Raw genomic sequence first — 18,209 nt, 5'->3', positions numbered from 1 at the left:
TGTCTTCTTCTGAAGAAGTGTGGATGCACACAAAAGCTTATACCCAGAACAAACTTAGTTGGTTTCTAAGGTGCTACTGGACAATTTTAATTTTTTTAAAAAAATATTTATTTAGTTTGTGCTGTTTTTGAAGTCTCTTCTTCTCTCTCTTTCTCTCTCTCTCTGCCAGTTTAGGGATCCTCTCCAAATGCATAAGTGTGAAAGGGTGTATAAGAGGTCATACAAAGCACAGACGGATTTACAGATTCATGAGTTGTGGGCATAGCTTTCTCCTCCCAAATCCTCAAAAAGGATTGACAAAGCATTGAAAATACTCAATTAACTGAGATTTTGCCTCCCCAGCAGAAGCCTCCCCCCATGCCTGCCCTCTGCAATGTCCTATTTTGGGGGGATTTTTACCTGTGATGTCCCCAAAAGAAGCTGAACAAAATTTTGGGGGCCATGTCCCAAAAAAAGCTCAACCACACTTGGGGGTGACCTTCCAAAAAGAAGCTGTACAACTCACCCTCCCCCCAAAAATCCTGGCTACACTCATGTCATGAATGTGTATGTGTGTGCAGCCTGTGTGTGACAAATTCCAGAGGTGCCATCCTGTTAGACTGCAAGAGATTGTAATGGACTGATTTGAAGTCACTTCAGCATCAGATGACCCATAAATAAGTAAAAATTGCCCCCCAACTGCCCTGCCTCACCCTGTCCTGTCTTTTGCCAGAACAATGGTGGCAACCTCAGCTGTGCAGTTCAGCAATAAACATGGCACTATTTCTCCCGGGGGCAACAGGAGGAGGAAGGGGATAGGCGTCATCGAACCTTAGAGTTGGAATGAAGCAATGAAATAAATTTTCACCAATACAGTGGTACCTTGGGTTACATACGCTTCAGGTTACATACGCTTCAGGTTACAGACACCGCTAACCTAGAAATGGTACCTTACGGGTTAAGAACTTTGCTTCAGGATGAGAACAGAAATCGTGCTCCGGTGGTGCAGCAGCAGCGGGAGGCCCCATTAGCTAAAGTGGTGCTTCAGGTTAAGAACAGTTTCAGGTTAAGTACGGACCTCTGGAACAAATTAAGTACTTAACCCGAGGTACCACTGTGGTACCTCTGGTTGTGAACGGGATCCGTTCCAGAGGCCTGTTTGCAACATGAAAAGAGCACAATCCGCAGCGGTGCGTCTGCGCACGCACGGGTTGTGATTCACCACTTCTGTGCATGCATGTGACATCATTTTGCACTTCTGCGCATGTGTGAGCGGCAAAACCTGGAAGTAGCCCTTTCCGGTACTTCTGGGTCGCCGCGGGACGTAACCTGAAAGAACATAAAATGAAGCAAACGTAACATGAGGTATGACTCTACCTGGATTCGTGTGCACTTTTCCCTAAGACAGTGTTTCTCAAACTCTGGTCTTCACCTGTTGGACTACAACTCCCATCATCCCTAGCTAGCAAGATGATGGGAGTTGTAGTCCAACAACAGCTGGAGACCAGAGTTTGAGAAACACTGCCCTAAGAGGTGCAATTTTTTGACACATTGTCAGTTGGAGAACTTCAGCGCACCATTTGGTTGAAGTGCAGATTTTGAAGGGGGACTGCATTTCAGTGTAGTGCGCCTGTTGCTTCAAGAAGTGTGCGTTGGTTTCACCTTTAAATGCAAACGAAATTGAATTGGTCCCCCATCCTTAAACATTGCACACAACCCCATCTATGGGAGGTTTAATGGTGAAGTGGCAGGATACCAGTGCTGAACCCTTTTCCTGCCCAACATTTTTCACATGCACCCTTCCCGACTCTTACTATTCCTCTCCCCCATATTGGATTCAAGACACATGCTCACTCCACAAATATGCCCTGCAAACCCCCTGGAAAGAAAAACCCTGGGGTGGGGCAGAGAGGTTTGCCATAGAATAATAGGGGGTGAAGAAGGGTTAAGCACGTCCTCTGTTGCTGGTTCACTCCGCACTGTTTCCTTCTGAAGTGGTTTTTTCTCACAAAAATGACCACTTGGATTTTAGAATCATAGAATTGTAGGTCCCTGAGAGTTATCTTGTCCAATCCTCTGCAATGCAGGAAACTTTAGCTGAAAGTAAAACAAGTTTTGTGCCTAATCCAGGCTTCCTCAGACTCAGCCCTCCACATGTTTTTGGCCTACAACTCCCATGATCCCTAGCTAGCAGGACCAGTGGTCAGGGATGATGGGAATTGTAGTCTCGAAACATCTGGAGGGCCAAGTTTGATGAAGCCAGGGCCCTAATCCTTCATTTCACCTTCCAGTAAGTCAAGAGTTCTTCTAATCATTACATTTCCACTGCGGGGGGGCGGACACTTTAAATGGCACCTGCTAGGACATGGCGGCTGGCCAGGATGTTCAGAAGCCAGGGTCCAGTCCCTCCTCCACCCCCCCGCCCCTTCTTCTCCACCCCAGCTGGACTCCTCCCTCCAAACCCCATGGCCCTGTGGAACCCCAACAGTACCCTCATGGACGACTTGAGTTGGAGATGTCTTTCTTTCTTTCTTTTTTTTAAAAAAAATTATTGACTTATCTTTTTTTATATACAGACAGCAAAACAAAGAAGTCTAAATTAACACTGCCTTCTACCGATAAGAAATAATAATAACTATTACAATAATGAAAATTCTAAAAGTACATTTACTTCCCCTTTTAAACTTCTATTCTGGTTACAATATATTGCTATTCTATAAGAATCTATTATATCCTTTGCTGTCCCATATATTATTTCCCCCCCCCCCAAAAAAAATTCAACCTAACCCTCCCCTCCTCCCCACTGCTTCCCTTCACCTGTGTGAGATCTTCCCATCATAATATATGTTCCTTTGATAAAATAGAGTAACTTGAAAACTGTTAAATTATAATTACTTCTTTTGTCCTTACACGCTTAACAATTGCCTATTAAGAGTTCTGCTTTAAACACCATATTTCTTCATGTATTCCCCTATGCATTTCCATTCTGTATAGAATTTTTGACTGGAGCAGCCCCTGATTGCTCCAATTACATGTAAAAGGGGACCGTGCCTGATCTAACCAACTCTTCCTACAAAGAAATGCAGCTCACACTCCAGATGTTTTTGGCCTACAACTCCCATGATCCCTAGCTAGCAGGACCAGTGATCAGGGATAATGGGCATTGTAGTCTCAAAACATCTGGAGGGCCAGGTTTGATGAAGCTTGGCCTAATCCTTCATCTCACCTTCCAGCAAGTCAAAAAAAACTTTAAATGCCACCTGCTAGGACATGGCGGCTGGCCTGACCAGGATGTTCAGAAACCAGGGTCCGGTCCAGACCAGGAAGAAATTAGAAGTAGCATTGACCTGGTGTATCCAGAAATATTTAGATGTTGCACGGGAAACGGAATGCTTTTCTTACAAAAAAAGAGAGGCTGCAGTTATGTGCCCAGAAACCAGAGCAGGTAATTAAAGCGGATGTTTCAGAAATGAGAAGTGAATTGCAGAGGAAGGAAGCACTAATTCAGAAACACTTGGGTAAACTGCGACGCTGGCAACAGGTTCTGGAAGACATCAACACACAGCACAAAAAACTTGCTGAAATGCCTCAAGGATCCTTAGCACATCCAGAGCAGACTCCGGCTAATATTTCTGCACCACTCAAGCAAACATGAACAACTAGAATAATGTGTCAGACCAAACAGTTTAACTTTTAATTTCCTGTTATCTATATGGTGCAACTTCATATGGATATTTTTAAAGTGATGACAGGAAGCATTAAAAATTATGATAATAAAGCAATTTGCCCTTGGTTAAGATTTATTTTTTTTAAGCACCCTGCTAAAAGTGCAGAAGGAATTGCGGCAACACTCACCGCCCTTGGGCCCTGTGAACACATGCAAAGTGTGACATTTCCCCAAAAAGAGAGAAAAAAAGGAGCCAGATTGCTATCTAGCCACATGATGAAATAAGAGTGCGCTTTTGGGGAATGAGGATTTGCAAATTGGGGATTAGAGAAGAGTTGCAATTGGTCTTGACAGTTGTTCATCTTGCAGTGGTGTATGTGCAGATGCATGCAGGTAAGGTAAAGGGACCCCTGACCATTAGGTCCAGTTGTGGACGACTCTGGGGTTGCGGCGCTCATCTCGCTTTATTGGCCGACGTTTGTCTGCAGACAGTTTTCCTGGGTCATGTGGCCAGCATGACTAAGCCGCTTCTGGCGAACCAGAGCAGCACACGGAAACGCCGTTTACCTTCCCGCCAGAGTGGTACCTATTTATCTACTTGCACTTTGACGTGCTTTCGAACTGCTGGGTTGGCAGGAGCAGGGACAGAGCAACGGGAGCTCACTCCATCACGGGGATTCGAACTGCCGACCTTCTGATCGGCAAGTCCTAGGCTCTATGGTTTAACCCACAGCACATCGCCACTCTATTCCTTAATTAATAAATTTTGCAATTTTTCTCTTGCTGCCACTGAAGCTGCATGAAATGCTGCCCATTTCTGAGAGAGCCCCAAATTTCCTGGCACCAGCCTCTCCCGGGTCACGGTGCCCCATGTCCCAAATTGCTGGCCTGGGAGGAAGGAAATGGCAAGGAGCTTTCGTTGGCTGGCTGCCTTCGGCCAAGGCGCTCCAGCGAGGGAGTCTTGGGGAAACAGAGGTGGAGAGCCGGGAGGTGAGAAAGCGAGAGTGAGAGAGAGGAGTAAATATCTCCGGTAAAGGGGAGCAGACAGGAAAGGAACTCTCTCTGGCCATAATTCAGTGTCTCAGGAAGCAAACCCTCCCTCTGTGGGGAAGCTGAAGGAGATCCTTTGACCTCTCAGAGGCAGAGGTAAACCCCAGCCGGTGGGTCACTAGTCTGCTCAGGCTGGAATGGATCCGGTGAACCCCGAGTGGATTTGGAGGCCCCGCCTCCCTTGCAAGGAAAGGATTTATCCCTCCCCACCCCAAAGCTGGAAAAAACACATGCACAAAGAAGGGGGGGACTGACCTATCTACCTCCTGAGGAAATGTATTTCTACACAGCTCATTGCTGCTGATCCGAAAGAGAAGGCAGGCTTCTTACAGAATTCAAAAGGCCTGTTTACATTTTGGGGTGATAGAGAAATTGGGTGGAATTTGCATTTAGAAGCAAACCTGCTGAATTCGCAGTTTCCAGCTGCAAGAGCCATCCTTTGAAATTTGCCCTTCTCTGAATTTTGCAATACCTGACCACAAGACGCACCTAATTTTTAGAGGAGGAAAACAAGAGAAAAAATATTCTGAACGAAACAGTGGATGTATGATTTTTGTGGTTTATGCTGTGGCCACAGACATGTGATTTGATGGTGAGTTTGGGGTAGCCCAATGCAAAAATCCTGAGGATCCATGTGGATCCGTGTGGATCCGTGCTTTGTAACCACGTTTTTATGCCATTGTGGCCCCACGAAACAGTGGATGTGTGCTTTTTTTGGTGCAGGCTGTAGCCATGGACATGCTATATGATCTGATTGTGAATTTGGGGTGACCCAGTGCAAAAATCCTGAGGATCCATGGGCTTTTACCTCCTCCCTCCCAGGCAGCCTCCTTTATTGCTAGCGTCCCTTATCTCTCTCCCGATCTCACCGATCAGCTGCTTCCTTTCAACACTCCCTTCTCTCTTGTTTGCCTTAGTGTCTTTTCCTTAGCTGGAGCAGTTTTTTGCTCCTCCTTTTCTTCTAATTTCTCTCATTGCTTTAGTCTTCCTGTTTCCCCCCGTTGCAAGTTTGCTGTCTTTACCTCCCCCCTCCCAGGCAGCCTCCTATATCTCTAGCATCCCTTCTCTCTCTCTCCCCATTGGCAAATGATCAGCAGCTCTGTTTCAACACCCACTTCCCTCTTTCAAAAAAAAAGAGCATGCTCTGCTTTTCACCCCTGGGCAATTTGGCTCCAGGGACCACGCATTCGCTCCATAAGACGCACAGACATTTCCCCATACTTTTTAGGAAGAAAAAAAATGCATCTTATGGAGCAAAAAATACGGTAGTTCTCCAGCTGAGTAATCACAGAACAGGAGAGTTGGGAGGGAAACTGAGGATCATCTAGTCCAACCCTCTGCAGTGCAGCGAATGTGCAGCTATCCCAAATGGGGATCAAACCTGAAACCTTGGTGATATCATCACCACACTCTAACCAACGGAGCTATCCAGAATATCCCTTTTAAACTGTGGCACAGGACTGGACACAGAACTGGACACCGGACTCCACAATGTCCATTATGACAACAAAAAATGCATAAAGGGAGTAAAGTGTCCATAGAAAGATGCATATATAACACGCAAATGCATTATTTTTTGGGGAAATGGCTTTGTGAGAAATTGTGCATGTTGCAAAACTGCACACAAATTATGTCCACGCAGAGAAACCAGCGCTAAAATGCAGGTGGACTTTTGTGAGGAATAATTTTCTTTTAACAAACATTGCCGACTGATGTGGAAATGCAGGGAACCAAATTTAAGGTTAAAAAAAGGGAAGCTGAAATAGACATATTCACCCCTCTGTATTTGCAGTACCTGAAATCCCACATCTATGGAGACTTTGGCCCGTCTGCAAGGTCTCTCTTTGTTTCATGCCATTTAAATCACAGTTGGAAGATTTGTGGGGCATGATGGAGGGGGGACGACAACTTTGTACACTTGGCGAACAAGTGGTGCAGATAAGTAGATAATTTTAGACCTTGGGATTACGGGGGAGGGGGGAGGCTGGTGCTCTGTGATTAGTCCTTCCCCTGTTTATATCCGCACATGGTGCGTTCAAGGCCCATTGCCCTTGCACAAACGTTCAGCCAGGCTCCACTGGAAAGCGCTGTCCGCCCTGCGGTTTGCAAAGTGGACATCTCAGGGCGAACAGCAGGGAGAGGACCATTTCGCAGGCGTTTGCGTTTGGCCAGGCAAGTCAGGCTGGCTTGGAGCTGGTCGGGGGTTAAGGACACCCCCCCTCTGCTTCCCTCTCCACAGGACTTAATGGGAGAGTGAACAGCCATCCTCTTTTCTCTGCACTTAGAACCATTCCCAATAAAGCAGAGCTAAAGACCTGCTGGCGTGTTTGTTTGTTTGTGTGTGTGCAAGAGAGATGGGGGTTCTGGCCAGCGGAAAACTGAGAGCCAAAGGTTGAGCACTCCACATTTCCCAGCACACTTTGCCTGCCTCCTTCCATCTGGGCAGAGAAAGCTCCGTTTTTGTTTTTTAAATCGCTTTTATTTATCTATCTCATTTTAAATTGCAATTGATATTGATGCTGTATTCTTAGTTTTAGATTTTATGATTTATGTGGAAATTGTTTTCCATTTGGTTGTGTACTTTTTGATGTGTTTTATTTATTGCTTATGACTTTTGTTACATTGGTAATTATGTAAATCTTGTCATATTGTAAGCCGGCGGACTAGAAACTTACCGTATTTTTCGCTCTATAAGACGCACCAGACCACAAGACGCACCTAGTTTTTGGAGGAGGAAAACAAGAAAAAAAATATTCTGAATCTCAGAAGCCAGAACAGCAAGAGGGATCTCAGCACAGCGAAAGCAGCAATCCCTCTTGCTGTTCTGGCTTCTGGGATAGCTGCGCAGCCTGCATTTGCTCCATAAGACGCACACACATTTCCCCTTACTTTTTAGGAGGGAAAAAGTGAGTCTTATAGAGCAAAAAATACGGTAATTCCTTCTTCCTGACTGCTGAGCTTCTTGGGCAGTCTAGCAACATGGGAATGGGTCTTGGCTTCATACAACTGTAGTGTTGGAAGGGACCATGCAGGTCATCTAGTCCAACCCCCTCAATGCAGGAAACTTTTGCCCAATGTAGAGTTCGAACCCACGACAATGAAACAGAGTCTCATGCTCTACAGGCCGAGACTCTGAAGCTCCATGTGATTCGAGCATTAAGTCCCCCACCCTGTCCAAATCTTCTTCTTCTTCTTTGGCGATGCCTCGTAGCCGAGGAAGATTGTCTTCCATAAACACGGTTTTAACAGTGAGTCCGTAAGTGACTGTGGAGGCCAATTCTAGATCCACATGTCCTTCCACAGTGGGAACATTGGTTTCCGGGCGGGAGTTGATCACGGTGAGGGTTTGCCAAGTGTGCCTTCCTCTTAGCACGTTTCTCCTATGTGTCCTGAGTTTGAGTGTCTTCAAAGCCCAGGACACCTTTGGTAAAGGCTGTTCTCCAATTGGAGCGCTCGCAGGCCAGTGTTTCCCAATTGTTGGTGTTTATATGGAGGTACCTCAGGTTAAGAACTTAATTCGTTCTGGAGGTCCGTTCTTAACCTGAGGTACCACTTTAGCTAATGGGGCCTCCCACTGCCGCCACCACGTGATTTTTGTTCTCATCCTGAAGGAAAGTTCTTAACCCGAGGTACTACTTCTGGGTTAGTGGAGTCTGTAACCTGAAGTGTCTGTAACCTGAAGCGCCTGTAACCCGAGGTACCACTGTACTACAATTTTTGAGATTTGCCTTGGGAGAGTCTTTAAACCTCTTTTCCTGACCACCAGCATTATGCTTTCCATTTTTAAGTTCAGAATAGAGTACAGTGGTACCTCTGGTTACGTACTTCGTTTGTTCCAGAGGTCCGTTCTTAACCTGAAACGTTTCTTAACCTGAAGCACCACTTTAGTTAATGGGGCCTCCCGCTGCTGCCGCACGATTTCTGTTCTCATCCTGAAGCAAAGTTCTTAACCCGAGGTACTATTTCTGGGTTAGCAGAGTCTGTAACCTGAAGCGTATGTAACCTGAAGCGTATGTAACCCGAGGTACCACTGTAGTTGCTTTGGAAGACGATAATCAGGCATCTGCACAACATGACCAGTCCAACAAAGTTGATGTTGAAGAATCATTGCTTCGACACTGGTGATCTTTGCTTCTTCCAGTACACTGGTATTGGTTCGCCTGTCTTCCCAAGCGATGTGTAAAAATTTTCGGAGACACCGTTGATGGAATCTTTTGAGGAGCTGGAGATGGCGTTTGTAAGTGGTCCATGTTTCACAAGCATACAGTAAGGTTGATCTCTCCATTTCAAACCTCTGTTTTCCCCCTCCTTCTCTCTCCATGCTTGTTTGCTAAGGTGTCTCTCAAGCACCGACTTCCTACTGGGCTGAGGCTTGGCTAAGCAAGGAAGGGGCACCAGGTTCATGACAGCCGGCTGACGGATAAGCTACTGCTGTGTACTCAGGTGCAGCTGCTGCAGAGCATGTGGGTGCCATCTGAAGGGGAAGAGGCCAGCCAAGATCTTGGGGGACCGAGTGGCACTTTGCAGGAAAATACAGGGCAGAACCTCTCCCCACGAACCTCTTCGGAAGATGTGATGGGGCCACATTTCTGCATCTTTAAACACAGAAGCTGCCCCAATCCCATAGAAAACTTGTGGGAATATGTAGCAACGGCGCCATCCGTCAAATTCAATTCCCTTGTTTCTCATTCCCCCCCCCCAACCTTAAATTCATTTTGCTGTACACGTTGGAACTCCCTGCCTCTTGAAAGCAGGCCAACGCCTTCACTGCAGTCATTTTTATTGAGGAAGTTAATGAGATTTTCAATCTGTTTCAATAATAATAATAATAATAATAATAATTTATTATTTATGCCCCGCCCATCTGGCTCCCAACAGAATATTAAAAACATGATAAAAAACATCAATTCTTAAAAACTTCCCTAAACAGGGCTGCCTTCAGTTGTTTTCTAAAAGTCAGGTAGTTGTTTATTCCCTTGACAGGAGGGCATTCTACAGGGCGGGCACCACTACCAAGAAAGCCCTCTGCCTGATTTCTAGTCTATTCATTTAAATTTCTGAAAGTCTTAAAAAGTCTTTAAATGATTGTTGTTAATTTTTCTTATTTTTGTTCATTTGTCTCATGGATAATTTTTATCATTTTATCTCAAACCAGGACACTATTTCCGGTTTTGCAGAGTTTGTAAACCGAATCGTTCTTAAACTGGACTCTTCTTAAACCAAGGTACCACCGTATATCATTTCCCAAAGTGCTTTCATTACTTTACACGTCCACCACACGTGATAAAAGGTACTCTCTTTTTTCTTACATTTCCAACACAGATTTGACTCTGCCTAATAATAATAATAATAATAATAATAATAAAAAATTTTATTTATATCCCGCCCTCCCTAGCCGAAGCCGGGCTCAGGGCGGCTAGCAACAATCAAATAATCAAACAGTCAAATAATCACACATTCTAAAAATATTTCATTATAAAAATTAATTACAATCAAATTAATGGCAACCGATTAAGCAAAATTTTGTGCAGGTTGCCAGAGGAGGGAGTCAGGCTGCGCCCTGACCAAAGGCCTGGTGGAACAACTCTGTCTTGCAGGCCTTGCGGAAAGATGTCAGGTCCCGCAGGGCCCTGGTCTCTTGTGACAGAGCGTTCCACCAGATTGGAGCCACAGCCGAGAAGGCCCTGGCTCTAGTTGAGGCCAGCCTAACCTCTCTGTGGCCTGGGACCTTGAGGATGTTATTATTTGCAGACCGTAGGTTTCTCTGTGGGGCATACCAGGAGAGGCGGTCCCATAGGTACGAGGGTCCTAGGCTTTAAAGGTTAAAACCAGCACCTTAAACCTGATCCTGTACTACACCGGGAGCCAGTGCAGCTGATATAGTACCGGATGAATGTGATCTCGCAGCGAGGACCCCGTAAGGAGTCTTGCCGCGGCATTCTGCACCCCCTGGAGTTTCTGGGTCAGTCTCAAGGGCAGCCCCACGTAGAGCGAGTTACAATAATCCAGTCTGGAGGTGACCGTCGCATGGATCACAGTGGCTAGGTCAGGGCGAGAGAGATAAGGGGCCAACTGCTTAGCTTGGCGGAGATGAAAAAATGCCGCCTTTGTAATAGCTGTAATCTGCGCCTCCATAGAGAGGGAGGTATCGAAGATTACACCCAAACTCTTAACGGACGGTGCTGGCACTAATTGCACCCCCGCAAGAGATGGGAGTTGCCCCCTCAATCCCATATCGTCCCGCCCCAGCCAGAGGACCTCTGTCTTCGAAGGATTTAACTACATTTTTGCTAATTTGCAGGGAGTTAAATACCAACGGCGCGTCATTTTCATACGATTTTCTTTCAATGTACAACAAGCTGTCAATTTTAAATCGTATTTCCATCACCTCTCCCATGCCGAAGGATGTACATATATTATACCCAAAGTCTTTTGCCCAGTGAATCATTACCGATTCGACTTCTGGACTCCCCTTATGTTCTTGTGCCATATGGGCGCATCTCTGGGCACAACTTGCCCATCCGACAGCCGCCTTGCACCCTCCAAATCCGGCTTCCCGCTGCCAAAAGCTGGGCAGCCGGTGGGATCAGATATGCAAACAGTAGCTTGAAAACCTGGAGAGGGGGTCTCCGCAGTGTCAACATAGGACAATGACCCCCCCTTGCACACTTTGCACCCCCCACACGGGGACCTTTTATCCAGGAGGTGATCCTTAAGTGTAAGTAAATAAACAGGGAGCAGATGGGAGGGATGTGCTGAGAAGCTTTCCCCATCTCCCTGGGGTCCCATTACCTCTCCCGGCAGCCGAGGCAAATGGATTCCAGACCTGGGCCGTGTTAAACGTCGGACACATGTGGCCACCAGGATGCTGCCAGCCTGACCTCCTCGAACCTTTGTTAAAGGGCCCTCTCCCTGCCCGGGAGCAAGCTCCCCTAGCACGGTGGCCTCCTTTACAAGGCTCCTTGTGCCCTTTAGGGTCTCCCTCCGCAAAGCTTTGATGGCCGGTGTCAGATATTAACACCGCAGTGGGGGCAAGACCTCTTCCAGCAGGGCCCTACAACTCTTCATGCCGCGTTATGCCGGAGAGGGTTAGAGAGGGGCAGGTCATTTTCCAGGGTGTTGTTTGCAAAAGAAGGGAGCCTTCCCCGTTCCAGCTTAGGAAACACTTATCACCAGGTCTGCGTGTGTTCTGCACACGCACACACAATCCAACCGCTGTGCAATTTCAGCTTTTGTTTAAGAAATATTATTCAAAGGAGGGACGCGGGTGGCGCTGTAGGTTAAACCACAGAGCCTGGACCTTCCTGTTGCTCAGTCCCTGCTCCTGCCAACTTAATTCGTTCCGGAGGTCCATTCTTAACCTGAAACTGTTCTTAACCTGAGGGCGCTGTGGGTTAAACCACAGAGCCTAGGGCTTGCCGATCATAAGGTCAGCGGTTCGAATCCCTGCGACGGGGTGAGCTCCCATTGCTCTGTCCCTGCTCCTGCCAACCTAGCAGTTCAAAAGCACGTCAAAGTGCAAGTAGATAAATAGGTACCACTCCGGCGGGAAGGTAAACGGCATTTCCGTGCGCTGCTCTGGTTCGCCTGAAGCGGCTTAGTCATGCTGGCCACATGACCCGGAAGCTGTATGCCGGCTCCCTCGGCCAGTAAGGAGAGATGAGTGCCGCAACCCCAGAGTCATCCGCGACTGGACCTAATGGTCAGGGGTCCCTTTACCTTTATTATTCAAAGGAAATCATGTTTCTAGTCCCTAGGAATGTGAAGACTCTTGAAGCAAAATTTCTGGCTGGAATTGTGCGTGGTCAATGAAAGAGAGGGACAAAACCTTCCATTCGTACCTTTGGTATGGGAAAGTGAAGGCTCACAAGAGCTTTCTAAATCATATCTTCAGGGGACCTTTATACCAAACATGGGAAAGGAATAAAAATCTCCTTGAAAGAAAGACCCCATGGTGGATCTCACCGATTGAGGCATTAACGGTGAAGAAAATAAATATGGAGGAAAAAAACGCCACATACGAAGAAATGTGAAGAAAAACAGATCAAGGGCCAAGACTTAGACCTTATGAAGAGATAAAAAATCTATTCACTGGGTGGTTGCAATACCACCAGGTGAATGATTTGTTAAAAGAGGACAAGAAGAAGTTGGGTTTTGATGATAAAAAATCAAAATTTAATGTAGAAATAATAGAAGGTAAAAACAAAACCCTATCTAGAACCTATGATATACTATTAGAGTGGTACACAAAGGATGAGGAGGTCAAGGAGGCAATGATCAAATGGGCAATTGATTTTGGTTATAACATCGACTTTGAAAGGTGGTTGGAAGTGTGGAACCGTAACATAAAGTTTACAGCATGTATGTCCCTGAGAGAAAATATTTGGAAGATGCTATACAGGTGGTATCACACCCCTGTGAAGTTGGCCAAAATGTATAGATTAAAGGATAAGAAATGCTGGAAATGTGGGGAGGTGGAGGGTGACCTATATAATCTATGGTGGACATGTAAAAAGGTGAAAGGCTTTTGGGAATTGATTTACAATGAGCTTAAAAAAATATTTAAATACACTTTCCCCAAAAGACCCGAAACCTTTTTGCTGGGAATGTTGGATAAAGATATTAAAAAAGAAGATAGAACGATATTCCTCTATGCCACCACAGCAGCGAGAATTTTGTTGGCACAATATTGGAAAGTGGAAACTATCCCCAATATAAATGACTGGCAAATTAAAATGATAAAATATGCTGAGCTTGATAGATTAACAGGTAAAATAAGAGACCTTGATGAACAGAAATCTCTGAAAAATTGGAGTAAATACTGGAATTACATTGGAATAAATGTTTAATGTGACTGGCGGGGTCAGAATAATACTACCAGCGTGAGAATTTAGGTTTACAGATCAAAAATCAAATACGTGAATGGAAGTAAATATTCGATACTTACCAAAAGGGTGGAAGGAAGTCTAGGAGGTGGTTTGTTTTTTTTCCTCTCTCCTTTTTTGTGAAGTAGCCGGATAAATCTCTCTTTGTATAGTTAGAGAGAGGAAAAAGTTTGGCTTGTATATTTTTTACTTTTTTCTTGTTGTAATTTTTTCTTTTGTATCTGTTTGTATTTGTTTGTATGCCTGTTATGTATGTACAGTGGTGCCTCGCTAGACGAAATTAATCCGTTCCGCGATTCTCTTCGTCTAGCGGTTTTTTCGTCTTGCGAAGCAAGCCCATTGACAGCTTAGCGGATTAGTGCTAGAGCTGTCAAGCGGCTTCCAGCGATCAGCTGTTAAGCGGCTTATCAGCGGAACAGCTGATAAGCGGCTTAGCGGCTTAGGAAAAGGGCAAAAAAAGCAAAAAAAAACCGCTGGGGGACGCAAGATTTTTTCGTCTTGTGAAGCAACCCCATAGGGAAATTCGTTTGGCGAAGCGCCTCCAAAACAGAAAAACCCTTTCGTCTAGCGGGTTTTTCGTCTTGCGAGGCGTTCGTCTTGCGGGGCACCACTGTAATGTTAATAAAAATGTATTTGGAAAAAAAAGAAAGAAAGAGAGGGACAAAACCATCTCCTTTATCTAGTAGCATCTATCATTGCTGGGTAAAGCAGCATAAATTGGGGAAAACCCAGAGTGGCGGGGTATAAATAATAAATTTATTATTATTATTATTAGACGAGGCCTGCTGGATAGATGGAACAATTGTGGCTCCTCTCTGTTCTTCTAGCAGTGAAAGGAAATCTGCTATGGGGAAACCTGCCTTAAGCCAAGTTGGTTGACCTAGCACAGCAATGAACATAATAAGATCCTGCTAGATCGGGCCAAAAGGGGCCCATTTAGCTCAGCATCGTGTTCTCACAGTGGTGCACCAGATGCCCCAGTTGGAAACCAACAAGCAGGACTCGAACCCAAGACCCCTCTCCCCTCCTGCTGTGGTCAGGGCTGTCTTAAGCATATAATAACAACAACAACAACAACAACAACAACAACAACAACAACAATAATAATAATAATAATTTATACCGCGCCCTCCCCAGCCAGAGCCGGGCTCAGGGCGGCTAACACCAATAAAATCACAGTAGAAACATAATAGGGGGGGGAGAGGAGGGGGGGGGACAATTTAAAATACAGTTTAAAATGCAATTTAAAATGCAGCCTCATTTTAAAATAGCTGATAAATCAAGACCATAAGGGGAGGGAAACATAAGGGTCAGACTGAGTCCAAACCAAAGGCCAGGCAGAACAGCTCCATCTTGCAGGCCCTGCGGAAAGATGTCAAGTCCCGCAGGGCCCTAGTCTCTTGAGACAGAGCATTCCACCAAGTCGGGGCCAGTGCTGAAAAGGCCCTGGTCCTAGTTGAAACCATTCTAACCTCCTTGAGGCTCGGGACCTCCAAAGTGTTGTCATTTGTGGATCTTAAGGTCCTCCGCGGGGCATACCAGGAGAGGCGGTCCCATATGTGGCGCCAGGGTGCAAAGATCCGCCCCGCGCCCCCCCAGGTTGCTCAGTCCCAGGTGCGCAGGAGGGGGGAACCAGCCAACTGCCTCAGCACCTCGCTGGCTCGGTCACTCCCCGAACTCGCAGCGCAGAGCCACCCGTAGCAGAAGAGCCCGCCATGGCGCTCCGACTGATGGGCAGGCTGTTCCCTGGACTCCAACTCTCGGGCCCCGTATTCTCGGCCTGGCGTCCCTGAGAGCCCGGCGCCCGGGTGCCCCGCGCCCCTGGCAGCTATGGGTAAGACGGCTCTGGCTGTGGTTTCCAGCAACTGAGTTTCAGAAGCATTGCTTCCTCCAACTGAGGAGGAAGGGCTAGGAGCCCCTGATAGCCCTCTCCGCCATTAATTTGCCCAATTCTTCTTCTACTAAAGCCACCCAAACGAGCTGCTCTTTTCACAAGCTTTGGCCCACCAAGCATGAAGAGAATTAGGAACGCTGGAAGTTGGCTCATACTGAGTCAACCACTGGTGCATTGGACTCAGTACTGTCCACACTGGCTGACAGCAATGGCTTTCCAGTGTCTGAGACCACGACTCCTTCTCGGGGCCTTTTCGGAGATGCCATGGAGCGTACCTGAAATATTCTGCATGCTTCTTCAACATCAACTTCGTTGGATGGGTCATGCTGCTTGGATGCCTGATTATCGCCTTCCAAAGCAACTACAGTCATACCTCATGTTACGTTTGCTTCATGTTATGTTTTTTCACTAGACAGCATCTTAAAAAGCAGAGACATCACCTTGCCAACAAAGGTCCGTATAGTTAAAGCTATGGTTTTCCCAGTAGTGATGTATGGAAGTGAGAGCTGGACCATCAAGAAGGCTGATCGCCGAAGAATGGATGCTTTTGAATTCTGGTGCTGGAGGAGACTCTTGAGAGTCCCATGGACTGCAAGAAGATCCAACCTCTCGATTCTGAAGGAAATCAGCCCTGAGTGCTCACTGGAAGGACAGATCCTGAAGCTGAGGCTCCAAGACTTTGCCCACCTCATGAGAAGAGAAGACTCCCTGGAAAAGACCCTGATGTTGGGAAAGATGGAGGGCACAAGGAGAAGGGGACGACAGAGGACGAGATGGTTGGACAGTGTTCTCGAAGCTACAAACATGAGTCTGACCAAACTGCGTGAGGCAGTGGAAGACAGGAGTGCCTGGTGTGCTCTGGTCCATGGAGTCACGAAGAGTCGGACACGACTAAACGACTAAACAACAACATGTTTTTTCAAGGTTGCGTCCCGTGGCGACCCAGAAGTACGGGAAAGAGTTACTTCCGGGTTTCACTGCTTCGCACATGCACACAAGCACCAAATCGTGCCATGCACATGCGCAGATATGGCACTTCAGGTTGTGGGCTTTTCATGTTGCGAATGGGCCTCCGGAATGGATCCCGATCACAACCAGAGGTACCATTATACTCTGTTCCGAACTTAAAAATGGAAAGCGTATGGCTGGTGGTCAACAAAAGAGGTTTAAAGACTGTCTCAAGACAAATCTTAAAAAATGTAGTATAAACACCAACAACTGGGAAACACTGGCCTGCGAGCGCTCCAGTTGGAGAACAGCCTTTACCAAAGGTGTCCTGGGCTTTGAAGACACTCGAACTCAGGACGCAAGGGAGAAACGTGCTAAGAGGAAGGCACGCTTGGCAAATCCACACCGTGATCAACTCCCGCCCGGAAACCAATGTCCCCACTGTGGAAGGACATGTGGATCCAGAATTGGCCTCCACAGTCACTTACGGACTCATTGTTAAAACCGTGTTTATGGAAGACAATCTTCCTCGGCTACGAGGCATCGCCAAAGAAGAAGAAAGACAATCGTCCCCCCGACGTGCAAAATAACCTGAAATATTTGCTTGTTGAGAACGGGGATTGGGGAGATGAAACTGGAGAGTATGAGGCTTAACCCTTTGCTCTCAGTCTGTGGGGCCCCCAGGGGATGGCGGTGTCTGTGCACATGTTTGCGGTGATTAACATGTCTCATTCGCAGCCCACGCAGATGAGTTGCCGTCTCGGTGCAGGGGAAATACCGGGTGCCGGGGGGCTGTGCTGCCGCTCTTTCCCCCCTCTGGGGACGCCTGCGGTTCCTGGCCATTCTTACCCAGCTATTGATGTTGCTGCGAAACACACACCTGTGACATATAAAACGTAAACCAGCTCTGCCCCTGCTTTCCCCCCATTTTCGTTCCTCGACTGGAAACTGGATCTCAGCTGAGAAACTCTGAAAGGGGAAGCGGACTCACTCTCAAATTGGATTGCTCTGCGGGAGGGCAAAGACTTTCATCTCTGTACATCTGTTTGAACATCCGACATCTGCGGGCACCTGTTTGCAACAATATCCCCTTTTTATATCTGTATTAAAAATTGCTGTTCGTTTGTCACTTAATTTCAGAGCCATTTAAAGCCAAATGAATATCGAAAGCCCGTAAGACAGCATCTGGTGGAACAGCCTCTCCCCGCCAAGTGTGGGTGGGAGCTGCGGTCAGAGCATGAGATGACCTTGAAAGCCCTAAACGGCCTCAGGCCAGTATATCCGAAGGAGCATCTCCACCCCCATTGTTCTGCCCGGACGCTGAGGTCCAGCACCGAGGGCCTTCTGGCGGTTCCCTCATTGCGGGAAGCAAAGCTACAGGGAACCAGGCAGAGGGCCTTCTTGGTAGTGGCACCCGCCCTGTGGAACGCGCTCCCATCAGATGTCAAAGAGATAAACCTGACATTTAGAAGACATCTGAAGGCAGCCCTGTTCAGACTCATGACATTCAAAGCGAGATATGCCTTGATTTGTTATAATTGTGATGATCACGGCGTACAGCTGATGAAAACCCCAAATTAAGAATCTCAGAAAATTAGAATATTAAATGAAATCAGCAAAACAAGGATTGCAAATAGAGCAATACTGGACCTCTGAGAAGCAGAAGCATATCTCGCTTTGCAGGTCACGATTCTATCTCATATATTAGTTTCACCTTTTAAGTTGAATTACTGAAATAAATGAACCTTTTCCACGATATTCTAATTTTTCGAGTTTCACCTGGTAT

General features: G+C 46.6%; 1 protein-coding gene across 2 annotated transcripts in view; it reads right to left on the bottom strand.

Annotated features, from left to right (window-relative positions):
* The window catches only part of ANGPT4 (angiopoietin 4), a 313,202-nt gene that overhangs the window by 34,085 nt on the left and 260,908 nt on the right, over nucleotides 1-18,209 (bottom strand). The window contains exon 10 of one of the 2 annotated variants that reach the window (XR_014565653.1): nucleotides 16,359-16,374. The exons of the other annotated variant lie outside the window; for it this stretch is intronic. The gene's annotated coding sequence lies outside the window, so the exon portion shown is untranslated. Of the gene's footprint in view, nucleotides 1-16,358; nucleotides 16,375-18,209 lie in introns of those variants that run through there. 2 annotated transcript variants of the gene reach the window in all.

The sequence above is a fragment of the Podarcis gaigeae genome (assembly GCF_964106915.1).
Source record: "Podarcis gaigeae genome assembly, chromosome: 6".
In the NCBI taxonomy this organism is placed as follows: domain Eukaryota; kingdom Metazoa; phylum Chordata; class Lepidosauria; order Squamata; family Lacertidae; genus Podarcis; species Podarcis gaigeae.
The sequence above is the reverse complement of the archived record's forward strand: the minus strand, read 5'-3'. Positions and strand labels throughout refer to the sequence as shown.